The 22184-nt window shown below is 43.5% G+C and overlaps 1 protein-coding gene across 1 annotated transcript in view; it reads right to left on the minus strand.

Annotated features, from left to right (window-relative positions):
- The window catches only part of PKHD1 (PKHD1 ciliary IPT domain containing fibrocystin/polyductin), a 238627-nt gene that overhangs the window by 160387 nt on the left and 56056 nt on the right, over positions 1 to 22184 (minus strand).

A 22184-nucleotide genomic window follows, 5' to 3' on the forward strand; every position in this document is an offset into this window, starting at 1 on the left:
GTCTGGGGAAGAAGGGATTTGCACCAGAACCTACCACAGGTTTCCTGGTGTGTGTCTCTCTCTGCCTCCTGAGAAGCAGAACTGCACTCTTGCTTCCTGGCAATGCCATAAAATAGCCTGAAGAGCTTGGAATTAAAACATCCTGCTGGATGGGCAGTATTTTGCTTTAGAGGGGTTTTTTTTCCTAAAGGCTTTCCTGCCGCTCATCCTCATTTACACAGACATTCCTCCTCTCAAATACCTTTTTAGCTTTGCTTATCTGGTGTTATTATTGCCTCTGTTTTGAGGGTGAGCACAGCAGTTCCAAATAAAGCCCTGAATAACTTGAAAACAGCTAACAGACTGACTCATGAGCAATGGTAAAGTGATTCCTGAGTTTAAAGGTTCCTCCTCATCTCTAAACTTCAAGCATGTACTTTGCAGTGAAGGTTTTGTAGAATCACAGAGTTATTTGAGTTGAAAAGACCTGAAAAGTCATTTCCTTCCAGTCCCCCTGCCATGGACAGTGACACCTCCCACCTGACCAGGTTGTTTAAGGCCCCAATGGTGAATTTCTTGAAGAAGGTGTGAATATTTTTGCCTGGACACCTGTGAACAAGTGTGGACACAGACATCCAAAACATATTATTCGGTCTCATATGTGAAACAGCAAGAATGTCCTCAACTCATCTGAGGCAGTGGTGGGGGGAAACCAGACATGGAAATATTTGTGGTCTTCACTGGGCTGTGCTAATCCAAAACAGCAGTGGAAAGAATAACCTCAAGACAAAAGCAAAGCAGAGTGACTCCATTTTCAAATGGAGCCCATCGAGTGCATTAAAGCTTTTGCTCGGGAGCTGCAGTGGAGGTGGATCAATAATGGGGATGTTATGATCATTATTCTCTTTTACTGTGCTGTTTTCAGGTTTATTTCATGTGCCTGATGGTTTACAGAATATTTCCCACAGTGCTGTCCCTGAGCAACCTGGCCCAGTGGAAGGTGTCCCTGCCCATGGACCATCAGATGAGCTTTAAGGTCTTTCTAACCCAAACCACTCTAATTATTTAAACGATTATAAATTATTTGAATTGTTTTCACCAGGGAATGAGTGATGGTTCCCAGGCTAAATGATACAACTGGTTGATACCCACCCTGGCTGGATGCTGGGATTTTCTACAATCTATTCTAAGATTTCTCTACAAAGGAAATTGATTCAGTTCAGAGTGAAGCCTGGAACTGCATTAACACACAAGGCAGTAAAAATTCTTGGGAGTTAAAACTCTGGTGTCAGAGGGAGTGAACCACTTCATCATTACCAAAGTAAAATTTTTGCATAGTTGCAAAGTGTAGTAGGACAAGTTAAATTTTCATTACTTTACATAGTTCAGAGATTTAGGACAAATTTCCAGCTGAAAGGATAGATGCCTTTACCCATTATCTTTCCAGAGAGGCTGTGAATTACTCTTCATTGACAATGCTATGAAACAGATTGCATAAAATATACAACAGATCCACTGAAAAACAGCTAATTAAACTTGTTTTTTATCTCAGAGGAGGGGACAGTTCATAGAAAGGTGTGTACACTGCTTATCAAGCCAGCTGTAGCATAAAATGACAAATCCATAAACTCCTGTCTGGCACAAATGCTGCCAATGCTATCAGCATGACACTGGAGGAGGCAGCTGGGAAATGGTGGGATCCACAGGAACATTTGGTTGAGAAGGTTTGCTGAGTGCCTTTAAGTCACTCTGACCCTCTGAAATCACTCAGAACCTTCCAACTAACTCTCGTGGGCAAGCAAGCTGTAAGGAATGTACCAGACCTTCTTGCTAGCACCACTTGCTAGCACTTAGTGAGCTGTTGATAGAAGCCCTGCAAGAGTTAAGAATAAACTCCTCTTCTGAATTAGACATTTTTTTTTTCTTTTAAGATGGCAACTAGGGATTTCTAACTAGAAGACACTCTAGTTCTTCATTTAAGCTTCTGTCTACCTAACATCAATGTTTGAGCTTGATTGGTTCCTGCTGTCTCCTCTTAGAGGACTCAATATCTGTTCAGTTCTCCCAACACCATCTGGCACAAAAATCTCAGTGTTCGTACCTGACAGTGGAATTACAGAATCCCAGAATGGTTTGGAGTGGAAAGGACTTAAAAGATCACCTTGTTCCACCCCTTTGCCATGGACAGGGACAGCTTCCACTATCCCACATTGCTCCAAGCCCATCTAACCTGGCCTTGGACACTTCCAGGGATGGGGCAACCACAGCTTCTCTGGGCAACCTGTCCCAGGGTCTCCCCATCCTCACAGAGGGAGAAAATGGGTTAATTAAGGCCATAAAATTCTCTATTTTTCCACCCAGTCCATACCTAAAAGTTTCCAGTGAGAAGATGCCTGGCTAAGTCCACTGTCATGTGCACCTGTGTGTCTTTCAAGTTATTTCTGTCTTGTAAAATCAATATTTTTAAAATATTGTAAAATCACTTTTTCTTCTTTATAAATAAAATTAAACAGATGAACATCAGCTAAATAACACAAGACCAAGAGCTGTTAATAATCACTTGTACTATCCTTGCATTACCACAGAGAGAATAAATCCAAAGAATCTGTTTTTAGGAGGAGAAAAGTGGGTTTGTTCAAGGAACACACTTTAAATTACCAGAGCACAGAGGGGGGTTAGAGGGAAGGCAGCTCTGTCGGGATTGAGAAAAGACATCAAACAATTTTGTTTGGTGACTCTTCTCTTGCAGTTGTGCACCTTTCCCTAAGATGAAAGAGCACCTCCTTAAGACCTTGGAGAGAAGAGGGCGTGTTCTAATGCAAGTTTAGTGAAACAGACACCTGCCCTGAACCACCAGTACATTTTCCTCAACTTTGTGAATCCCATGTGATTATCCTTCCTGATTTCTGGGAGAAAAGCACAGCGCAATCTCCAGCTGCAACAGAATTCTTAACATCCTTTACAGAAGGGTGGTGGTGTTTATCTCCAGCTCCACTTAAGCAGCCCGTGGTAAAATAACATCAACTAATACACAAATTAAGTGCACATCTCTCATTAAACAGGGCTGGTGACAGAGTCACAACTTCCCTCTCACTATTTTTTTTTTTTAAGACAAGTAAAACGCTTTCCTTTTCTATTTTTTCCTCTGCCTGGTACCCTGTATTTGACCTCTGGTGTTTAATTGAAATACTTCTCAGCCTAAAGAGCAGCAGCAGCTGCAGGTGCCAGGGTTGTGGCTGAATGCCCACCCCACATGGGCTTGGTGAATGAACCAGAAGGAACCTGCAGAGCCAAGGAAAGCTGTGTGTCAGCCGCTGGTGCTGGGCATTTCCCTCCTGTGCTTTTTCCAGCTTCAGGAAAATGGCAGGGAGCTGGAAAATCAGGATGGGAGAAAGAGGAGCTGGCATAAAACAAACCCTGAGCTGTGAAGCTGGAGCTGGCTGGCAGCAGCTGCTGCAGTGGGGTGGCAGCTCCACACTCTGGCTTCAGTGTGCACCGGAGCTGGAAAGATGATTTGGAGGAAACAGAGCTTATGAGGCCACAACATCTCTGCAGCCATCTGTGTCACTGTCAGAGCTCACATCTGAACGTGGCCAATTTCAACGAGGTTTAACAGGAGAAGCAAGACAACAAAGATGCTGCAATCCTGCAGGGTTTGTGACAATCTGTACATAAACTGGGACACGAGTCTCTTCTGGCTGTATGTTTTATACAATGTAGTGAGTTAAATAAACAATTATAACCTGAACTGAACAGGTAAAATCATCCCCCAAACTGTTGCAGGATGTGCCCTCACATCACACATCTATAGAAAACCCACTCTGGCAACATTTCACATTTTGAATCCAGCACAGCAGATGGCATTAACCCAGCAGGAAGCCAAACCTGCAAAATATGGGCAGAAGCCTCCTGTGGGTGGGAAATCACCAGCATTGGGAATCCCTAAGAAACCCCAGTTGTTCTTCCTGGGGCACCAAAGAACAGAAGGAGCTGGGAAGGGATCTGACCTGAAAATTCAGTGAATAGAGTCCTGCAAGGGCTTTCCAGCTCTGACACTCATTTGGAGTGTGTCATGCACACAGGAAATTTTATTTTCTAGGGAAAGTTTTACCCAGAGGCAATTTGGGCACTGGAACAGGTTCCCCATATCAGAGCCCCAAGCTGGATGGAGTTCAGAACATTTGGACAAAGCTCTCAGGCACATGATGGGATTTTTGGAGTGTCCTGTGAGGGCCAGGAGTTGTACTCAATGATCCTTGCAGGTCCTTTCGAACTCAAAATATTCTGGGATTCCATGCACAACTCATATCAAGACCAAACCTTGTGTACCAGGCCCATAGCTTGTTATAACACAGGTTAATTTTTCCTTCCCAATCATATCTTCAAAATAATTAATGAATTATATAAAAGTAAAATAACATTTTTGTAGCATAAGCTAAAAAACACACAATCTCTTTGCAATTCAGCACCTTAACCCCCTTTTCTGCCTACTGCACCCTCTTTTTTCATTTTCCAGGCAGATTTCTTTCCATTTTATGTTTTTTAGCTGCTGCTGTTGTCAGCCAGGCTGGGGTTGCCTTTCTGTCAGCCTTTGGGGACACATCTCAGGATCAGTTTGTCAGCTTGTGACTGCCAGGGCTCAGAAACAGCAGCAGTGACTGCAACAACTGAACAAATAACAGTGAAAAACTTAAATTCCCACCCAGGCTGGTAAAAAATTCACAAACGGGAAGGATACCAAAATGCAAGGTTTGGGCTTTTAAAGTGTTGAGAAACTCCTGTTTATACACAGAATAGATCATTTGATCATACTTTGGGATAACTTTATAATTTCTTTAGTTAAGTGGGGTTTGTTTAGAGTAAACTCCCAAAAAAGGACTACAGTAACAATTACAGGCACAAAGATAAGAGCTTTCATCCTCTCATCAGAAAATTAACTTTAAACTAAAACCAAGAAGCAGGGATGTAGTTAAACACAGATCCTGCTTCCTGCTGTGCTCACTATTCTCCCTTCTTCCCTAGATTTTAAGGAGAAATTCTTTACTGTGTGGCCCTGGCACAGGTTATCCAGAGGATCTGTGGCTGCTCCATCCCTGGAATTGTCCAAAGCAAGGCTGGACTGCGCTTGGAGCAATCAGGGATAGTGGAAAGTGTCCCTGCCCATGACAGGGGTTTTGAAATAATATGTCCTTTGATGTCACTCCCAGCCCAAACCATTACATGATTCCAGGTGTGGGTTCCACCTGTGACATGGCCAGAAGGAGAAACCTGAAAGCAGGAGGGTTTTCCCACCAACTCCAGCCCCAGCAGGCAGTTTTATCCTTTCCCCCAGCCCCAGCTGATGGGACACAAAGCACAGTGTGGCTCCTACAGTCTTTAGCAAGACGAAGTTTCCCCTGTCCCAGTGAGCGCATCCACGAATGAACAAAAGTTTTGGAATGCTGCCCACACATCAGAGATTGACACCCAGGAGAGCAGCCTGGTGCTGACAGATTGCCATTTAACCAGCAAGTACAGAGAGCAAGTGTTCCTGTCCTCAGTCAGCACGGAAAGACAAGGTTAACATTCCCAGTGATGGAGTGCAGCGCACATTTCCCCACGCCACACACCCAGGACTCCACACCACATCTGAAAACACTTTAATTTCAGTGATGGATGCAGGGGAGCTCACTTTCCAGGCTGTGAACTCTTAACAGCTCCTCAGTTTAATACATCAGGAAAAGATTTACACCCCCTCACCCAACTCCCATCCACCTGAAGGAAAGAAAAACGTATATTTGGAGGAGACAAAAGAGAAGGGGAGCTATTTTATTATACTAGATGTCTTTTACAAGGGAAGTATTTTCAGCCATCTGCTCTAATTATTCCTCCTGTATTGGCCACCATCTTCATGCAACAACAGAAATAATTATCTCCTCAAGGGCAGAAAAAAAATATTTACAGAAACAAACAAAAGTTGATTATCTTTAGCTCCTAGGGAAAAAAAGAAACAAGCTACTTCTTAATGAAGGAGCAATTAGGAAGGTGGGTAGAACATCTATAATTAAACCAGACAAATTGGTGCAGGCTCCTCCCTCCTACACATACTTGAAAGGGATGCAAATGCAAGTTATTTGCTACAGTCAGTAGAATTAACAAGCAAAATGCTGCCCAGTGCCCAAAGAAGCTGAACCTGTCTCTTGGCATCATCCCTGCCTCTCCTGCCTGTCACACCTCTAACCCTTTGCCAAATTAACTGGAAAATACTCACCGCAACTGTAAAGCTGTGGAATTTCAATTGGCATGGGGAGGTCTTCCTCTGCATAACAGCATCCCCAAGACAATTTCAGGGTTCTCATTCATCCTGTTCTTTAAGAACAGCCTCCTGCCTGCACTTCACCACTCAGTGTAAAAGTGTTTTTTCTATATAAACCAAAACCAGAGGAGTTTTGCAATTGTCTTTTCATTCCCTGTAGTGTATCAGAATTTTACTCACTGAGAGAATGTAGGCATATAGACAGTTTTGTGGGAAAGATGGAATGAAGCCATCCCAGAGAGAGCAGAAAATATACTGTGCAAAAACAAGTATAAAGCTAAAAAAAATATTCTCTGTACTGAGAGCAAAGCCTCATTTTATAGACAAATATATGGATTTTTACTTCCAAAAACTTAGTAGAATTTAAGTGTCAGTGCTATGAAATCAATAAATGGCCAGACTGAAGCTGGTCAAGGAACAGGCTGATCAGGGGAGTGGTGGGATCATCATCTCTGGAAGTTCAGAAGTTATGTTCAGAAAACACATAAATGTGGCACTTGGGGACACGGCTTGGTGGTGGCCCTGGCAGTGCTGGGGGAATGGTTGGACCTGATGATTTTGAAGATCTTTTCGAATATAATTTATTCTATTCCAACGTAAATTATTCTATGATTTTTAAGGCTGGATTTCCCAAGGCTTCTCCAAGTAGTCTCAGGACAGAAGGTACCACCTGATGCTCATTACAGGTGCAAGCACCAACCAGGAAAGAGCTGCAAACCAGCAAACTGGGAACACTTCTTTAGGCAAGCCTTGCCCTGCCCATTCCAAAAGGGCAAATTTTCACCAAAAAAAAAAAAAAAAAAGGAAACAAACCGGAGATTAAGAATTACCAGATTACCAGTATTTGTAGTGTTTCTCTTGCACATCCATCTAACAATTCCAGAGAAGATGCTTTCAAATATTTAAGTTGCCTGTACTGAGTTTCTTAGGAAATCAGAGTGCCCAAGGAGCCTAGTGGATCCTACAATGTGCTCAGCAACACAATAAGGGACTTTTATTCATGTGCACATCACTACAGTGCTCCAAATTTGCCATTGATTGAGAGATTTCCCAGCTGGATGTGAGGGAGAAGAAAGTAAGAGAGAGAGGAGAACCCCTGGAAAAGTTTGGAATGGAAAATCTACTTCCATCCTCCCAGTGAAAGCACAACGTTCACCTTTATCATTTTCATTTCATAGAATCATGGAATATCCAGAGTTGGAAAGGTCCCACAAGGATCATTGAGTCCAGCTCCTGGCCCTGCTAAGGACACCCCAAAAATCCCATCCATCAGTAACCTGAGCAGACACTGGTAACCAAACTGGGCAACAAAGGTAGAGAGAAAATGGGACCATCTTCTTCTAGTTTCTGAAATAAATGCTTCCAAAAATGGCAGAAATTGTTGTGCTCAAATCACAAATCACAAATGAAGTAGCCTTAGACACATTAAAAAAACAAATACAAACAAACAAAAAACAAATCAAAACAAACAAAAAAACCCACACACACAAAAAAAAGGAGAAAGCAAGATATCTAGAGAACTATACACTGTGAAAAAATTAATCATTTATGCCAAAAGACAATATTATCCCCAAGAAGCCTGGAAGGAACTGTAGCTATGAATAAACCAAGCATGGAAATGAGCAGAATGCTTCTGAATACACCTGCATGGAGACACTGGAACAGGTTTCCAGAGACAAGCTCAGTTTTCCCTTACGAATTAGCATTCTTGACATGACTGCCTGGGAGAGGCAAGCCTGGAACACAACCCAACAAACCATTTCCAAGGCCACAAGCTGATATTTTTATCACTGTCTGCATCATCTGCTGCTGTGTAACTTTGCTTTACCCTCTACTCCAGGTTAAAATGCAGGTGGGATTATCCCACCAGGTTCCTCTTTAATTACTCCAAAAGCATTGATACAGCAAGGGTCAGGGCTGGGTTCATGGCTGGATATGTGCTGCACTATCCAATACCCTTATTTTTAACTGAGACTGCTTGTACCCTGAATTAAAAAGAAAGGATTATTTTTCCCTTTTTCTTATTTCTTTTAATTTTAGCTGTCCTGCAGAAATCTTTCTGACTTCTGCTGAATTGCACAGGCACAAGAAGGGAAGAACCTGGCTGGGCATGTTCTCTATGGGACTGATGAATGACTCTAGTCTCTCCCAAACTATTAGAGGATAAATCTGTTTACACACAAAAAATTGACCTGGGCTGGTGAGGTGGGACTAGAACCAGGAAACTGGCACGTCCCAGAGGTAAAAATGCATTTGCAGCCAAGAGCATTAGTAACTCAAGACCATAAACAAGCCACAGCATCATTAATTACTCAGACAGGGGCAGCCGCAGAAGCAGTGAGAAGACCCAAAAGCCAACTGTAAATAGTTCATCGAGCTGATTAGCTCAGGAAAAAAATGAGTGGGCAGTTTTGGAGGTCAGAGGCCATGGCACAAGTCAGTCTCAAGCCAGTTTGCAACTGGACAATGGCATGAGAAACAGCTTAATTCCTGTTTAAAAAACGAAAAAAAAAAATCCCAAACAAAACCAGCAAAGCCACTTAAAAAACAACCTAAAAAAAACAACCAAAAAAAAAAAAAAAAAAAAAAAAAAGGTTTATTCAGCAGGGGAGTAATCACTGCAATTTTGAAGCACAGAAGGTAAGGCTCCTTGCTCCAGAAGTATTTAATTAAGGACACGGAGGATTAGTTAAATCTAATGGTGCTTTTATAGGGACGATACTGAAAAGACATCACCGTTGTCAGGGGGCATATCCCAGGTGTAGATGAGCCATCTTTGCATACACAGGCAACAAATTCACCCAAATTCAATGTAAAACACCAAATAATGCAGGGATATGAACACTACTAACTCCATAATTAAACTCCAGAATTAAACTCCACTCCATAATTAAACAAATCATGAGAACTCTGGGAAGGTCCCTGTCTCTTTACCACACTCACATGAGAACAAAGTGCTGTTCTTAGGTCTCTCAGGGTCATGGTGGAAGGATGAGCCTAAAATCAGAAATCTCAATTTCAGATATTAAAGAAAATGCCCTGGGAAGCAGAGGAACTCTCTTGGAGCACATGAAGAGCCTTGTTTCACAGAATGTGTATTTTCTCGTAACTCCTTGTTAATTCACAAGAATCTTCACAATGTTCATTTACAGCATGATATTCAGAGACTAATTATTTATTATAGAGGAAACTATCCTAGTGCAGAGCTTTAAGCCCAAGTTGCTGAAAATCCTGAGTGTAAACACATTGAAGAATTCAGTGCAACCTTCCAGTTTAGATGCAGCAGGACTGGGTTTCCCTTTCCAGAGCACTGTTAAAGGGCACACATAATTTACACATCTCTCTAAACCAGACACTTCTCAAACTATGGAGGCTTCTGAGACAAATTAAAAACAGCAATTTAATGGTAATGAGAAAATTACAGCATCAAGTTGTTTACACAAGCAGGATAACCAAGCCTGGTCACTGTGTCAGCCTTTGCACTGTGCAAATTGTGTCTCCCAATTGAATGAGCTTGAGTTACACTTACTAATCTTAGAGCAAATATTGCAAATGCAAAGATTAGCTCAACAATTTGCCGACCACCTGCAGGAAAAGTAACCAAATTATGTCCTTATGTGCCAGCAAGCAGGATGCCTGCATGGGTGCTGCAGTAAATGGGGTGGGAGGAGTGAGGCTCATCCCTCCAACAGCGCCAGGGAGAGCTGATGATGTTTTTTTTGGATCAGGCAGGAAGATAAAGAGAATAACAAAGATGTTTGGGATGGAAGGGACCTCTGGAGATCATCCAGTCCTACCCCCTGCCAAGGCAGGGTCACCCAGAGCAGGTGACACAGGAATACCTCTAGGTGGGTTTGGGATGTCTCCAAAGAGGGAACTCCACACCCTCCCTGAGCAGCTCTTCCAGTGCTCTGACACCCTCAGTGTAAAGTTCTTCCTCAGTTTGCGGTGGAACTCCTTGTGTTTTAAAACCTCTTGCAAGAGTCCCAAGTCAGCTGTGAAGGTCAGAGCACTGGTGTGGGATCCGGCCTTGGAGTCTCCCACAGCTCCCATGGAAGCATTGGGAATACAGGTGAGTCTATACACAAACCATCTCCACAGCAAACCTGGCTTGCAGGGGGTTCAGAGTGATTTACCAGGCAAAGACTGAAAAGTGCTTGGAAGAGAGCAAGCTGTGTATAGGCTACAGCTTGGTCTGTCCTATGCATAAAATACAGAAATCAGACAGCAAAACCACACAATCCAAGGACAAACGTTGATTCTGCCTTAATTGCATCCACATCTCCTCAGCCCAAGAGTCAGGGCCATTGGTTATTACTGGGCATGACCATCTACCCAGGGTAGAGTCTGGTGCGGAGCAGCAGCATTCATAATTGTCACTGCATCACAGGGATGACTGCAGGTGTAATGAGGTGCAAAGGGCTTGGCCAGCAGCAGAGGCACAGTTACTTCTCAAAGGTTCATCATAAAATTGGAAAGGTTTGAGCTGGAAGGGTCCTTAAAGCTCATCCTGTTGCACCCTTTGCCATGGGCAGGGACACCTTCCACCATCCCAGGCTGCTCCAAGCCCTGTCCAACCTGGCCTTGGACACTGCCAGGGATTGAGCAGTGACAGGAACTCTGGGAAACCTGTACCAGGGCCTCCCCACCCTTTAGCAAAGAATTTTTTCACAATATCTAATCTAAAAAAAAATTTCAGCTTAAAGCAATTACCCCTTGTCCTATTACTCCATGCCCTTGGGAAAGTTCCTCTCCAGCCTTCCTCTAAGCTTCCTTTCAATCTTGAAAGAATCATTTCCTCTCACATTGTGCTACAGGGATGCAGGATTTGGGAATCCCAGCAGCCACCAAGACTTTTCTGCTCCTGCAGAAGTTGTGGCAGTGACCAACAGTCGCCCTGATTTTTTAAGATTTTCTAAGCCTTCTGATGTTGACATTCTTGTAGCAAACTTTCTCACACACTTTCTGTAAATAACTTATTGTTTTGCATTCTTTCATAAAAGAAGAGAAATTTGATAAACTGTTAGTTTATCCAGTGTCATTGGAGAGGTGGCACTGTCAGCCTCCAATCCACTGTCACTTTTAAAAAACTATAAATGTTTGAGTCAGAAAATAAACTTCCCTTCTCCTCGAGAGCAGCGGTGTGTGCGTGCCATGCTGTTTCGTGTCCTATAGCAACAACCAATAGTGCTGGTGTCTGACTTCTGCAATGGAAACAGTCCCACACCTGCCCCTCAGGTAGAGAATCTCACCCTGCACAGCTGTTATTTCAGCAATGTGAGCTTTTGGAGCAGCTCCTCCCCAGGCTGCGAGCTTTCAGAGCCCTCTTTCAAACTCAGTGTCCTGTTTAGCTTTAGCACATCAACAACATGCTGCCCTCAGCCTATCTGTGTGCATTATCTGCTGCTCTAATGTATCGTGTACTGAGCCACAGCATCATTACAGGTAAGTGCTCAGGTTTAAATGCAAACATAATTGCATAATGTGGTACAGCCAGGAAGAATAATGCAGGAAATAGAGCCAGCTCCATCTGATAGTGCAATCTGACTGGAACGCCGGCCCTTCGGATCAAACGCGCAGCCCAGATGGGGCAACCAAGAGTAAAAGTGCTTCGTGGTATCTTTATTGTCATCATCAAAAACACTTATCTGCCACAAAGGTAAAAAGGTGAAGATGGGACTGGTACAGAAAAGGTCACAGAAGCAGCAGGGTATCACCAGGTTATGGGGGCAAGGACAATGTCACATCCCAGCAAAGGCCACCTTTGCCCTGTCACTCCAAGATGAATTTGCCAGTTCCTAATGGGAATCTGAGCACTGAGTGGCATTTAGAACACTGGGAACACCCATGCCATTTTCCTGCAGCCAGGGGTGTCTCTTTAACTCTGATAAATCCAGACAGAGCCTCCCACCCTACTGCACAAGGAGCTGCACAAAGAGGGGAGAACATTCCCACCACAAGACACCTTCAAAATGAGAACATGTCTGCAGCAGATATGTACACTTTAATACATTTATTTTATGTAGCTAAAATTAGAACTGATTCTCGATGGAGCAGCACTTCCATCTATTTAATTTTAATTTTTTTCAGTAGTTTGAGCTCACAGTGGCACACAAAAGACAATTTCAGGGGTGCAGACAGCCCCGCAACAGAAGCCAGAAGGCAGCTGAAGCTAATTCAGTGCACTTTGAACCACTTGGCCTGAATGAGAACTCCTCCACTGAAGAGAGCATCACACACGTCATGGGACAGTAACTGCTCTTGTCATTTCAGGAGATTTTAGCCCAAACTTCATTCAAATCAGACAAGATGAGAGCCTATTGTGAGAGAGAACCTCCCCACCAACACACTGCCCTCTGAACTGAGGAGCCTTTGAGTTGAAAGCACAAACTGCAGCTGTTTGAGCTGTAGAGACATCCGTCTGTCTGTAACAGGGCTGTAACAGCTTATCTTTGTTGGGAATACAGATCCCCTGCAATAATACTCTCCACGGCCTTCCACACACACACACTTGTCTGCCTGTAAATCATTTGGCAGGATATGAAACCCAGGGTCCTTCTACCCAAGGGTCCCTGTTGGCACATCCATACCCCAATATCTGAATTCATACAAATGCTAAAGGATGCAGATGTGTGCTGAGTAATATTCCAAGGGTGAATTTTGTTTTGGAGAGAGTTGGATGCCATCCCAGTGCACACACACAAAAGAGGATGTAGGTAAAAGTGGAAACGCCAGCTATCACCACCTGGAGAAACTCACCCAGAACTGTTACCCATGGTACCTGTACTCAAATCCTTCATGTACCTGACAATCCAGAAACTCCCTCTTCCAGACCTGAAATTGAGCACTGGCTTGGAGCCATGTCAGTGACCAGCATCTACAGTCCTTTCAGCGTGGAAAAAACTCAATTTCTGCAACACTGTCTGGGCCATCTCAGCTTTGAACACATTTTTAGCTCAGTGGCTCCATTCCCTGACTCACCCCAACAGGGCTCCCAAAAGGTCACTGCAGAACAACACTGACTGCCCAATTTCTTCTGAGCCAATTCCTTTCAGAGAATCATGCAATCACAGACTGGTTTGGGCAAGAAAGTGCCTTAAAGACCATTTAGATCTAACTCTCTGCCAGAGGAAAGGACACCTTTGACTAGACCAGGTTGCTCCAAGCCCCATTCAATCTGGTGTTGAACACTTCCAGGGATGGGGTAGCCAAAGCTTCTCTAAGAACCTGTGCCAGGGTCTCCTCACCCTCACAGGGAAGGATTTCTCCCAAATATCTAACCTAAATCTACCACAGAATTATCTGTGCTGCCTTCCTGTGCCGGCCCTCCTGGTTTTACTGGTGAGCTCAGGGAAAAGCTCCCTTCAATGCTGAAAGCAAAAATTGCATCTTTTATCACCAAACACAGGTGAAGGAAGGAGGAAAAACTGCAAATAAAGGTGAATTTGAAAATGAAAGAGCAAGAGAGTGTGTGTGAAAGAGGGAGCACTGTGACCCCTGAGTGGGTGAAGCTGAGCCTGACCCTTGATCAGAATCCCGGACCCAGAGAAGATGTGTGAAAGCAGGAAAATAAATCAATAAGGAAAACAGCAATCTCTTTCCTCAATTTTATTTGAGGAAGTTCAAATTTACCCAGCTCCTCACAAACTGTCTTTGGCTAAAATCACCACTAACGAGCTCTGACATTTGAAATTTAACTGAATATGAGCTAACAGCTCCCAGCCCTCCACCACCCAGGGAGCTGACCAGGAATATTTTGTTTAAGTCATAGACAGGGCTAAACTGAGCTTTATTGAGAAGACCCAGCATAAGTGTTTATAGCACCCACTTCACCTGATGCTCCCCTGCCCTGGCAGTCTGCTTTTCTTCACAGGGACCACAGAGCTCTCAGTCCCCTCCTCTCCTCCCCAGTGTAATTATTTGCTGATTTTTAGGAGGTCCCCTCACAATCCCTTAATGAAATCCTTTGCTCTGCAGCAATTCACGAGGACAGATTGGACACGAGGGGCTTCCACTTAGGGAGCTGCCAATCAGGGGGTGGTACCCAGCATTTAGCGAGCAGTTGTTAAGCCAGTCTATCACCCGGCTATTACAGGCTCATCACGAAAACAGCTTGCTTTTACTGGCAACCACAGCAAATTAACCCTTTCCTTAGAGACAGGGGGAAGCCTCGAGTAGATTCATTCGAGTAGAGCTCTGGTTTTCCCTCCTGCTACAGCAATTTTTTTTAAGTTATTAATAAATGCTCTCTGAACTGAAATCTTCCTACTTTATATTTGTTTTTTCCTCTAGCTGTACACCTAGTTCACATTTTTAGTCCATGCTAAATGTGTTGATAGCACCAACAGTAACAAAAACAGGAAAAAAAAGACTTTTAAAAAATCCCTGAACAACAAATACTATTTGTCCTTTCTCTATTCCTCACTCTAAACTCTATGAACAGAAGAAATCATGATGCAAGATGATTGTGTCTCCCCATCATGACCAGGAATTTGCTAAAAGATCAAATTTTCAGGCTTTTGTTATTCTCAGGTTTGGGTTTTTTTTTTTTTCCCAAAGAAGTAAATCAAACTGTGTTCCCCTCCCACATATTTTATCCAAGACTTCCCCTCACTTCTTGTGGATAGGGTGGGATACCTGATCTGGCCCTCATGGGCAGAGGACAAGCCAGGCATCAGACTCAGAACTTTAGAACTTCATCCATGTCCCAGCCACATCAAGAATCCTTTCAATGATCCCACTCTGGCCAAGATTACGCCACTGAAATCTCCCCACATTTCAGTAGAGGGTTGCCCACATGCTCAGTCCTTGCTGGGTGCTGAACCAGACCCCAAAAATATTTGGGATGGGGTTGTAGATCAGCCAATGACTCTGGTAGACAGAAAACACCGTGTGAAGCATCCAGCCCGCAGTGCTGCTCTGGGTGGGACTGGGGAGAGGACACAGAGGGTGACAGAGTCCTCTGTTAGCGACACAAGGGGCTGAAAGGCCACATCTTTATCCCACATCACACCACAACAAGGATAAGACTGTGGAAGAGGTTTTACAGTGACTTCTGTGAGCCAGAGAGAAGTTTGATAAGAGGATCCATGTTTACCCCTGAAAATTTTCTACCAAGGTCGTTGACATGAAAACCAAGAAGAAAAGAAGGATAAATAAGAGAAACCTGCAACTGCCTATTCCAATGAGCACTTTGTCTTTCATGATCAATGAGTAAAGTGAAAACTTATGAGTTTTTTAAGAATGTATAAAAAGCATGCATGCTATAATAAAAACTGTTTTCAGCCCTCTGAAAATGGAGTGTGTTGGTTTGTGTTGTCTCTGTCTCAACAACAACACAAGACCATGAGGTATGTCAAGCCATGCTCCAATGCAGAACAAGCCTGGGCTAGGTGTGTTTCTCGGTTGCTCAGCCCTTTTCCCATTAAATTCAAGATGAGCAGCTGGAGGAGGCACGAGGCTTCCTCCAATGTCTCCCAGAGCCCAAGGCTGGACACCCCAGCACAGTCCCAGGCATCCAAAATTCCCACTCCATTCCCCCGAGGAGACAAAGCCAGGTTGAACAGGGCTTTGAGACTCCCAGTCTGGTGGAAAGATCTACATCTTTAAGGAGCTTTCCAACTCAAACCATTCTGTGAGACCAAATCCAAGATCAAGCCATGGTTCCAAACACAGACAATCCTTCCCCCTCCAAAATGCTGAATTACTGAAAGAGTCAGTTAGAGGTTTTTGTCATAATTAAACAGAAAAGTGGCAGCAACACTCTGTGCAAGCACCGGGGAGCAAGAGGAGAGGACACAAGTCCACAGTCACTCAGGAGCTTCCCCACACCCTCCTGACCTGTACTGGAGCCTTCCTTTTGTACAGGAAGGGAAAGATTTGCTTTCTGTTCCCTGGAGCAGCACTTCCAAAATGGTGCTTTTCACTCCAAATCTGTTTCTGTTAAAGGTTGGGAGCAGGGATAAATGGAAGTGGGAAAAGGAAAACAGCTCTCATTAAACTATGCGGTGTTCAGTTCTGATTTCACACAGGTTTGTTTGAATGCATATGGAAAAGCTTTGAGGTGCTTTGGATTGCAGGGACTGGCATCCCATCCTGGGGGTTATGGCATTCCATCCTAGGATATCCTGGGGATAGCTTCCAATGCACCTCTCAGTGCAGCTCCATGAGTGGTGGGGAGAACAGTGTTCCCTGAAAGCCACTTACAATTCAGGAAGTAATCTCCTCAGAGACATTAGAAAGATGGTGGGATTGAAAATAAAAAGAGGCTTTTCACAATGTGGGGGGGGAAAGAGAAAGTTACAGTTCAGTCTTTCATTTTTCATCTGACAGCAGGAGAGGAAACAGTTAAACCTCAAATCAGAAAGCAAAAAGTTAAGGGAAAATAAAACCACACCACAAGCCCAAGTCCTAAATTTCCCCATTGCAGCCTAAGGCTGAACCCATTAAAAGGAAGGGTAAAAAAAAAAAAGAAAGAAACAAAGAAAGAATTAAAAAAAAAAAAAAAGGAAAACAGAGAAGAGAAGCAATTTTGCTTATCCTTTCCTTACACACTTAGCAGCCACTTTTTCCTATTATTTATTTATTTATTTATTTACCTTCCCCTTCAAGAGCAAGGTCCTTATTTTCTCATTTAGTCCAACAGAGATTGTCCTCCTGGAATGACCTTTTTTTTTATCTTTCTCTCTCTCTCTCTCCTCCTTTCCTTCTTCCTCCCCCCCTCCTCCCTGCTGCCTCCAGGCCATTGCCCTCATGCCAGTAACTAGATAACACACTCTATCAGAGATTTTTTAAAAAATCATTGCAAAGGCACTGGGGCTGATAGTGGCATCAATCCTTGCCTGACACGGGCTCGGGTCAACCATTTATCTCTTCACATTGCCTGTGGTTACTGGGGAGCCCATCTTGGTTCTCTACAACTTAACAACCTTGCAGATGGTACCTCTCTGCTCCAGCAGCCTCCACACCCCAAGACTGGTTTTGTGGCTTGATTTTTATAAGTGTTTTTTTGTTTGGTTTTTTTTTTTTGGTGGTTGTTGTTGTTGTTGTTTTATGGACTCTTCCACTTCTTTTCTTTGAGGGTCTGGTGGGTTTTATTGCACTCCTCACCTCCTTCTGAAAATAACACTGTGACCAAGATATCAAGTTAAGAAAACAAGGAATTTGGAGATGCAAGGGTAGGCTTGCTGGGCTGTTAAAAGTGGATATTTATGAAAATACACACAAAATATTGTAGAAGAGTTTCAGCTAGTCCTACTTCTGATGTCCCATCCTGTGTGACATGGGTATTTTTGGCTGGTTGCAAAGGACCCAGGAACTCTACTCACAGCCCAAGACAACATAAAGTCAGGTTCCATCAGGATACTTGCTAATAAATCCAATGAAACTATTCCCAAACCTCAGCAAGTTGTGATCCCCATGGCCAAATTAAGGGTTCTGGTTTTGTACTCTCTAAATGGATACACAGGAATTAAATATCTATTGCACCACAGCTCTTCTTCAAGGGGAGAAGAGAATAAAACAGAAAAGCTGTTTTATTATCCCCCTCCAAATGAATTCCATATCAAACTGGAATCTGCTCTGTTCCTTCCCCATTCCTGGCAGTGTTCAAGGCCAGGCTGGATGGGGCTTGGAGCAACCTGGTTTAGTGGAAGGTGTCTCTGCCCATGGCAGGGGGATTGGGACTACATGATCTTTTTAAGACCCTTTCCAACCCAAACTCTTCTGTGACTCTATGATCCCTGCCCTGCATAACTACCCTCATCCTGCTGTGATGGTTTTCCTCATGGACTGCCAAGTATGAGCCCTTCACCCCCAAAAATGCACCCATCAACCATCCACACAGCATGAGGACAGCTCTAAAATGAGAGGAAAAGAGAAGAGTCACTTCCCATCACTTGCGATCCTCACAGATGGAGAACAAGCTCAAGAATTGTTGAGGGGGTTGGAATGAGATGATCTTTAATGTCCCTTCCCACCCAAACCAATCTGTGACCTTGCATCAGTCCTGCTGTGGGTAATAAAGGAACAATCCTTTATGCCCAGGGTGTCCTGGGCTGCCAGAGACCTTCCATGCCCCCTGAAAGCTGCCTAGGTTTTGCCACCTTTGTAAACCACCAAATATCTCCCCTGGCTGAAACCATTTCATTGCTTCCCTCACCTCCAAATACTTTGGCATCAAGAGAGATGGTAAGTAGGGGAAGAAAGGCTAAAAAAAGAAGGAAATGAATGATTCTAAGATCTGCAGAGGAATCAGGGATTTGAAGATCTAGTCCTGATTATATTAAGTGGAAGTTGAACAGAAAGGATTTTTGAGGTGGCTGTGCATATCTCAGACACAGACTTTGTGGGGGGTTTATATTTTTTTCTCTCACGAGAAGTGAACAAATCAGTTATCCCTGTATCAGTCACCAAGCTAAGAATTCACAGATCCTCAATACTCTAAGCCACCCCTTAAATCTCAAGACCTGTTAAAAACAAACCCAAGGCAGCTCAGCACACCCAGGCAGAGCCATAATCCAGGACGGCATTTTTATCTGGCAAGTTATTTTTTATTAAGCCCCTACCCCTCAACAGGGACCCCTTGAGGGTTGGGTTGCAGGGAATTCACTGGGATACCAGTTCAGCTTCCCTAGGGCTGACTAAATACGTGGTGTCGGCCCTCTGCCAAATATTCCATCAGCCATGTGGGCCAGCAGAGGAGGGGGAGTGGGAGCAGGGAAGAGCTGCTCCAGCAGCATGTTTGCATCATGATTAGGTCTGGTCCAGCGATCTGGAATAATAATGGGAAGGCTCACTAAGCATAATGGGTTCAGAGCCATCCCAGCCTGGTCAAACCCTCCCATGAGCATCCTCTCCTTGTGTTTTTTGGGGTGTTTTGCACATCTCATCAGTGTCACCAGAGCTGACGTCTCATTATGCAGCCAAGGTGGAGGTGGACAGGTACTGAGTGAGCATTAGAACTTTTCTTTTCCCTTTTATTATTTAATTCATGTCTTCCCATTATCCAGTGCATTCTTGAAGCTGTGAACTAATTAAGTCCTGTGGGATATACAATCAGTGCTGGGTTGTTTTTTTTTTTTTGCCCTCCCTCTCTTTTCAGTAGGCTAAATTGCATTCTATACTGAAATAAAAATAATTGTGCAACTCTTCTTAGATAATAACAGAGCAAGTTACAAACACTAATGATGCTGAATGCAACAGTGGGGCAGAGGCCTGCTGCTTATTTCCTGTGACCCAATTAAATCATACAGGGCAAAATACTTCAAACACAAAGTGAGGCAAGAGCTTATATCAGTTTCTAATGAAAATCATAAAAATTATTCTCAGGGGGTGTGGTGGGACACAGACCAGACATCAGGAAAAATCCAAATTGAACTGAAATTCCATTAAGTCTGCAGCAAAAATCACGGATCTCCAGGTAGCACGCTGGAACCCCATGAAATTCTGGGAGTCCTCTAGATTCAGATCTGAGCCCATCTCTGACTGTAACCATGCACCTGATGTTTCTGAAGGTTTTTTCCAACATTTAGGATTCTATGATTCATGCAAGCAACAGCTCAGAGACTAGAGTGGAAAGGACAATAATTGAGTGATGGATTTTGCAGCACCTAACAGAAAATGCAGTTGTTTTAATAATACAACTGATAAAAAATACCCTAAAAACTGTGTCATAGAATAATGGGCATATCATAGAATATCCTGAGTTTCAAGAAACCCACAAGGATCATCAAGGCCAGCTCCTGGCTCTGCAGAGAACAACCCTAAGAACCCTAATCTGTGCCTAAGAATGTTGTCCAAATGTTGCTTGAACTCTGGCAGGTTTGGTGATGTCACCATTTGTACCTCTCGGGCTCAAGTTCCCAGAACGAATATTTTACATTTTATTTATTTATTATTTTCTGCTCTTGACCAAGGCTTTTCTCTCTTGTTGCCAGCACCCATTCATTCCATGCCATAAGCCTCTGTCAGCCTTTCTACATTTTCACTTCCAGTGCCATCCTGGATCTAATCCTGCTCCACCATCATCATCAAATCACCTCTGAACAACCCTCCCACAGCACCCCAGAACTGGGCTGGGTTCTTGGCCTGCCTGGGCATCCTTCAGCTGGCAGCAGAAAACAAACCACTGAGCGGTGTAGCTGTGCTGAGAACAGGATCATCACACCCCTTTTTTATGGAATGTTTTGAGATCCTTGCATGAGCATGCGGGAGAAGTGCCAGATGTTATTATAAAGAGATGCAGCCCCATTACTTGTACACAGAGTTGTGCTGCCTGCTAATAGCACCATTATCCTAAGGCACGTGGTGCTATTAATGCATTTCATGGCTTAGTGCTGAACCTGGGGACCATTTTTTCCACTGGAAAGGTAAGGCCAGTTCACATGACATAATTTAAACCTCCACAGTGAAGCATGCATGCGCTGCACCAGCTCGTAAATCTTAACGGGATGCTGTCAGCCAGAAAGGGACCAAAATTGAAGCCATTTATCTGAACTCCCCACCCATCCACCTCTGCTCACCCAAGCCAGTTTTGGGAAGAGGGATAAAATGATTCTGAATGCCCACTGGGTTCATTAAGCAGCAGCAAATCCCAGATCTAAAGTGCTGCTGTTTTCATCCTGCTCTGAATGAATTTGTTCATTCTGGACACTTAGGACTTCCTTGGTTTTCCCTACTCTGAGCAGAAAAACCACAGCAGGAGCAAACCTCACAGCTTCTTCCTCTTCTTGCTCCCACCTGAGTCACAGGACAAGCTGTCATCCTGCCATTACTGAGGCTGCAGGAGCTGTGACACAGCCCAGATCACAGACAGTAGAGGGGAACATCCCTCTTTGCTACAGCCCAGGCTCTGGGGCTCTGGAGACGCCCTTATCTCATTTGGGAAGGAAAATAGGAATGTAAGGATTTGATCTTTTACTTGCCTGGGCACTTCCCTTCACTCCTGCAGTCACCAACCAGCAATTTCTGAGGGTTGTATTTCTCCTTAGCTGGGCATGTTTTAGGTACCATAACTAACAAGGCTGATGAGCAAATGAACCTTAATAGGTAACATTCTACATCTGACATTCCTTCACAAACCAAGGAGAGGCTTAACAGAAGCAAGGAATTGTAATTTAGGATACTCCACTGCAATAGTAATATTCATGTAAGGTAGATTTGCAAGTATTCAAAGACTCCTAAATAGATCAGATATATAAAACTAAATACAGAATTCAATATTAGAAATGCACCAAAATTACTCTGCCAGGACAATGCAGCTGCTTTTTTAGGCTAGCAAAGTCCTTAAACACAGGAAATCTCTTTGCAGATAGAGTTTAAAATTACTGTGGTAGCTTTAACATTGATGCTGAGCAAATGAACTTCATTTTCCTAAACTGTACTAAAAGACTGTTTGAAAAGTTTATTTAATTTGGTTTTTTTACTAAGTCAGGTGTGAAACTATCCCCACTCACACGTTCCTGTATTCAGGAGGTCTCCACCACATCTCAGGAGATGCTCCTTTAGGAAAGGAGAATGAAGAAGGGATAATTGGTGTTCAACAAATATCCAACCCCTCTAAATCTCTTCTTACAAGTGGCTAAACACCCCCTCTGCAGAACTCTAACAGGATATTTCAGGTTAACAATAATAATTTTACGTATCAAGTCTTAAAATTTATGCTGGTTCAGGATTATAGCTTTTTGGTCATGAACTCTCGGCATATGTCTTCTTTTCTTGCAATACCCACAGATAGCACTGGGAACACTGTCCCATTTTCCTTCAGCTACTGAAAAGCAGCAAAAAATCAAATATAACCTAGGCTGCGCTGAATGCTAAGTCTCTGCCAGAGAGCTGAAACTGTACCTCATGGCTAAGATTTCTGCTCAACAGAAAACAACACTTTTATAAGAAAATTGAATTTATATTA

The sequence above is a fragment of the Geospiza fortis genome, unplaced genomic scaffold (assembly GCF_000277835.1).
Source record: "Geospiza fortis unplaced genomic scaffold, GeoFor_1.0 scaffold106, whole genome shotgun sequence".
Classification (NCBI taxonomy): Eukaryota; Metazoa; Chordata; class Aves; order Passeriformes; family Thraupidae; genus Geospiza; species Geospiza fortis.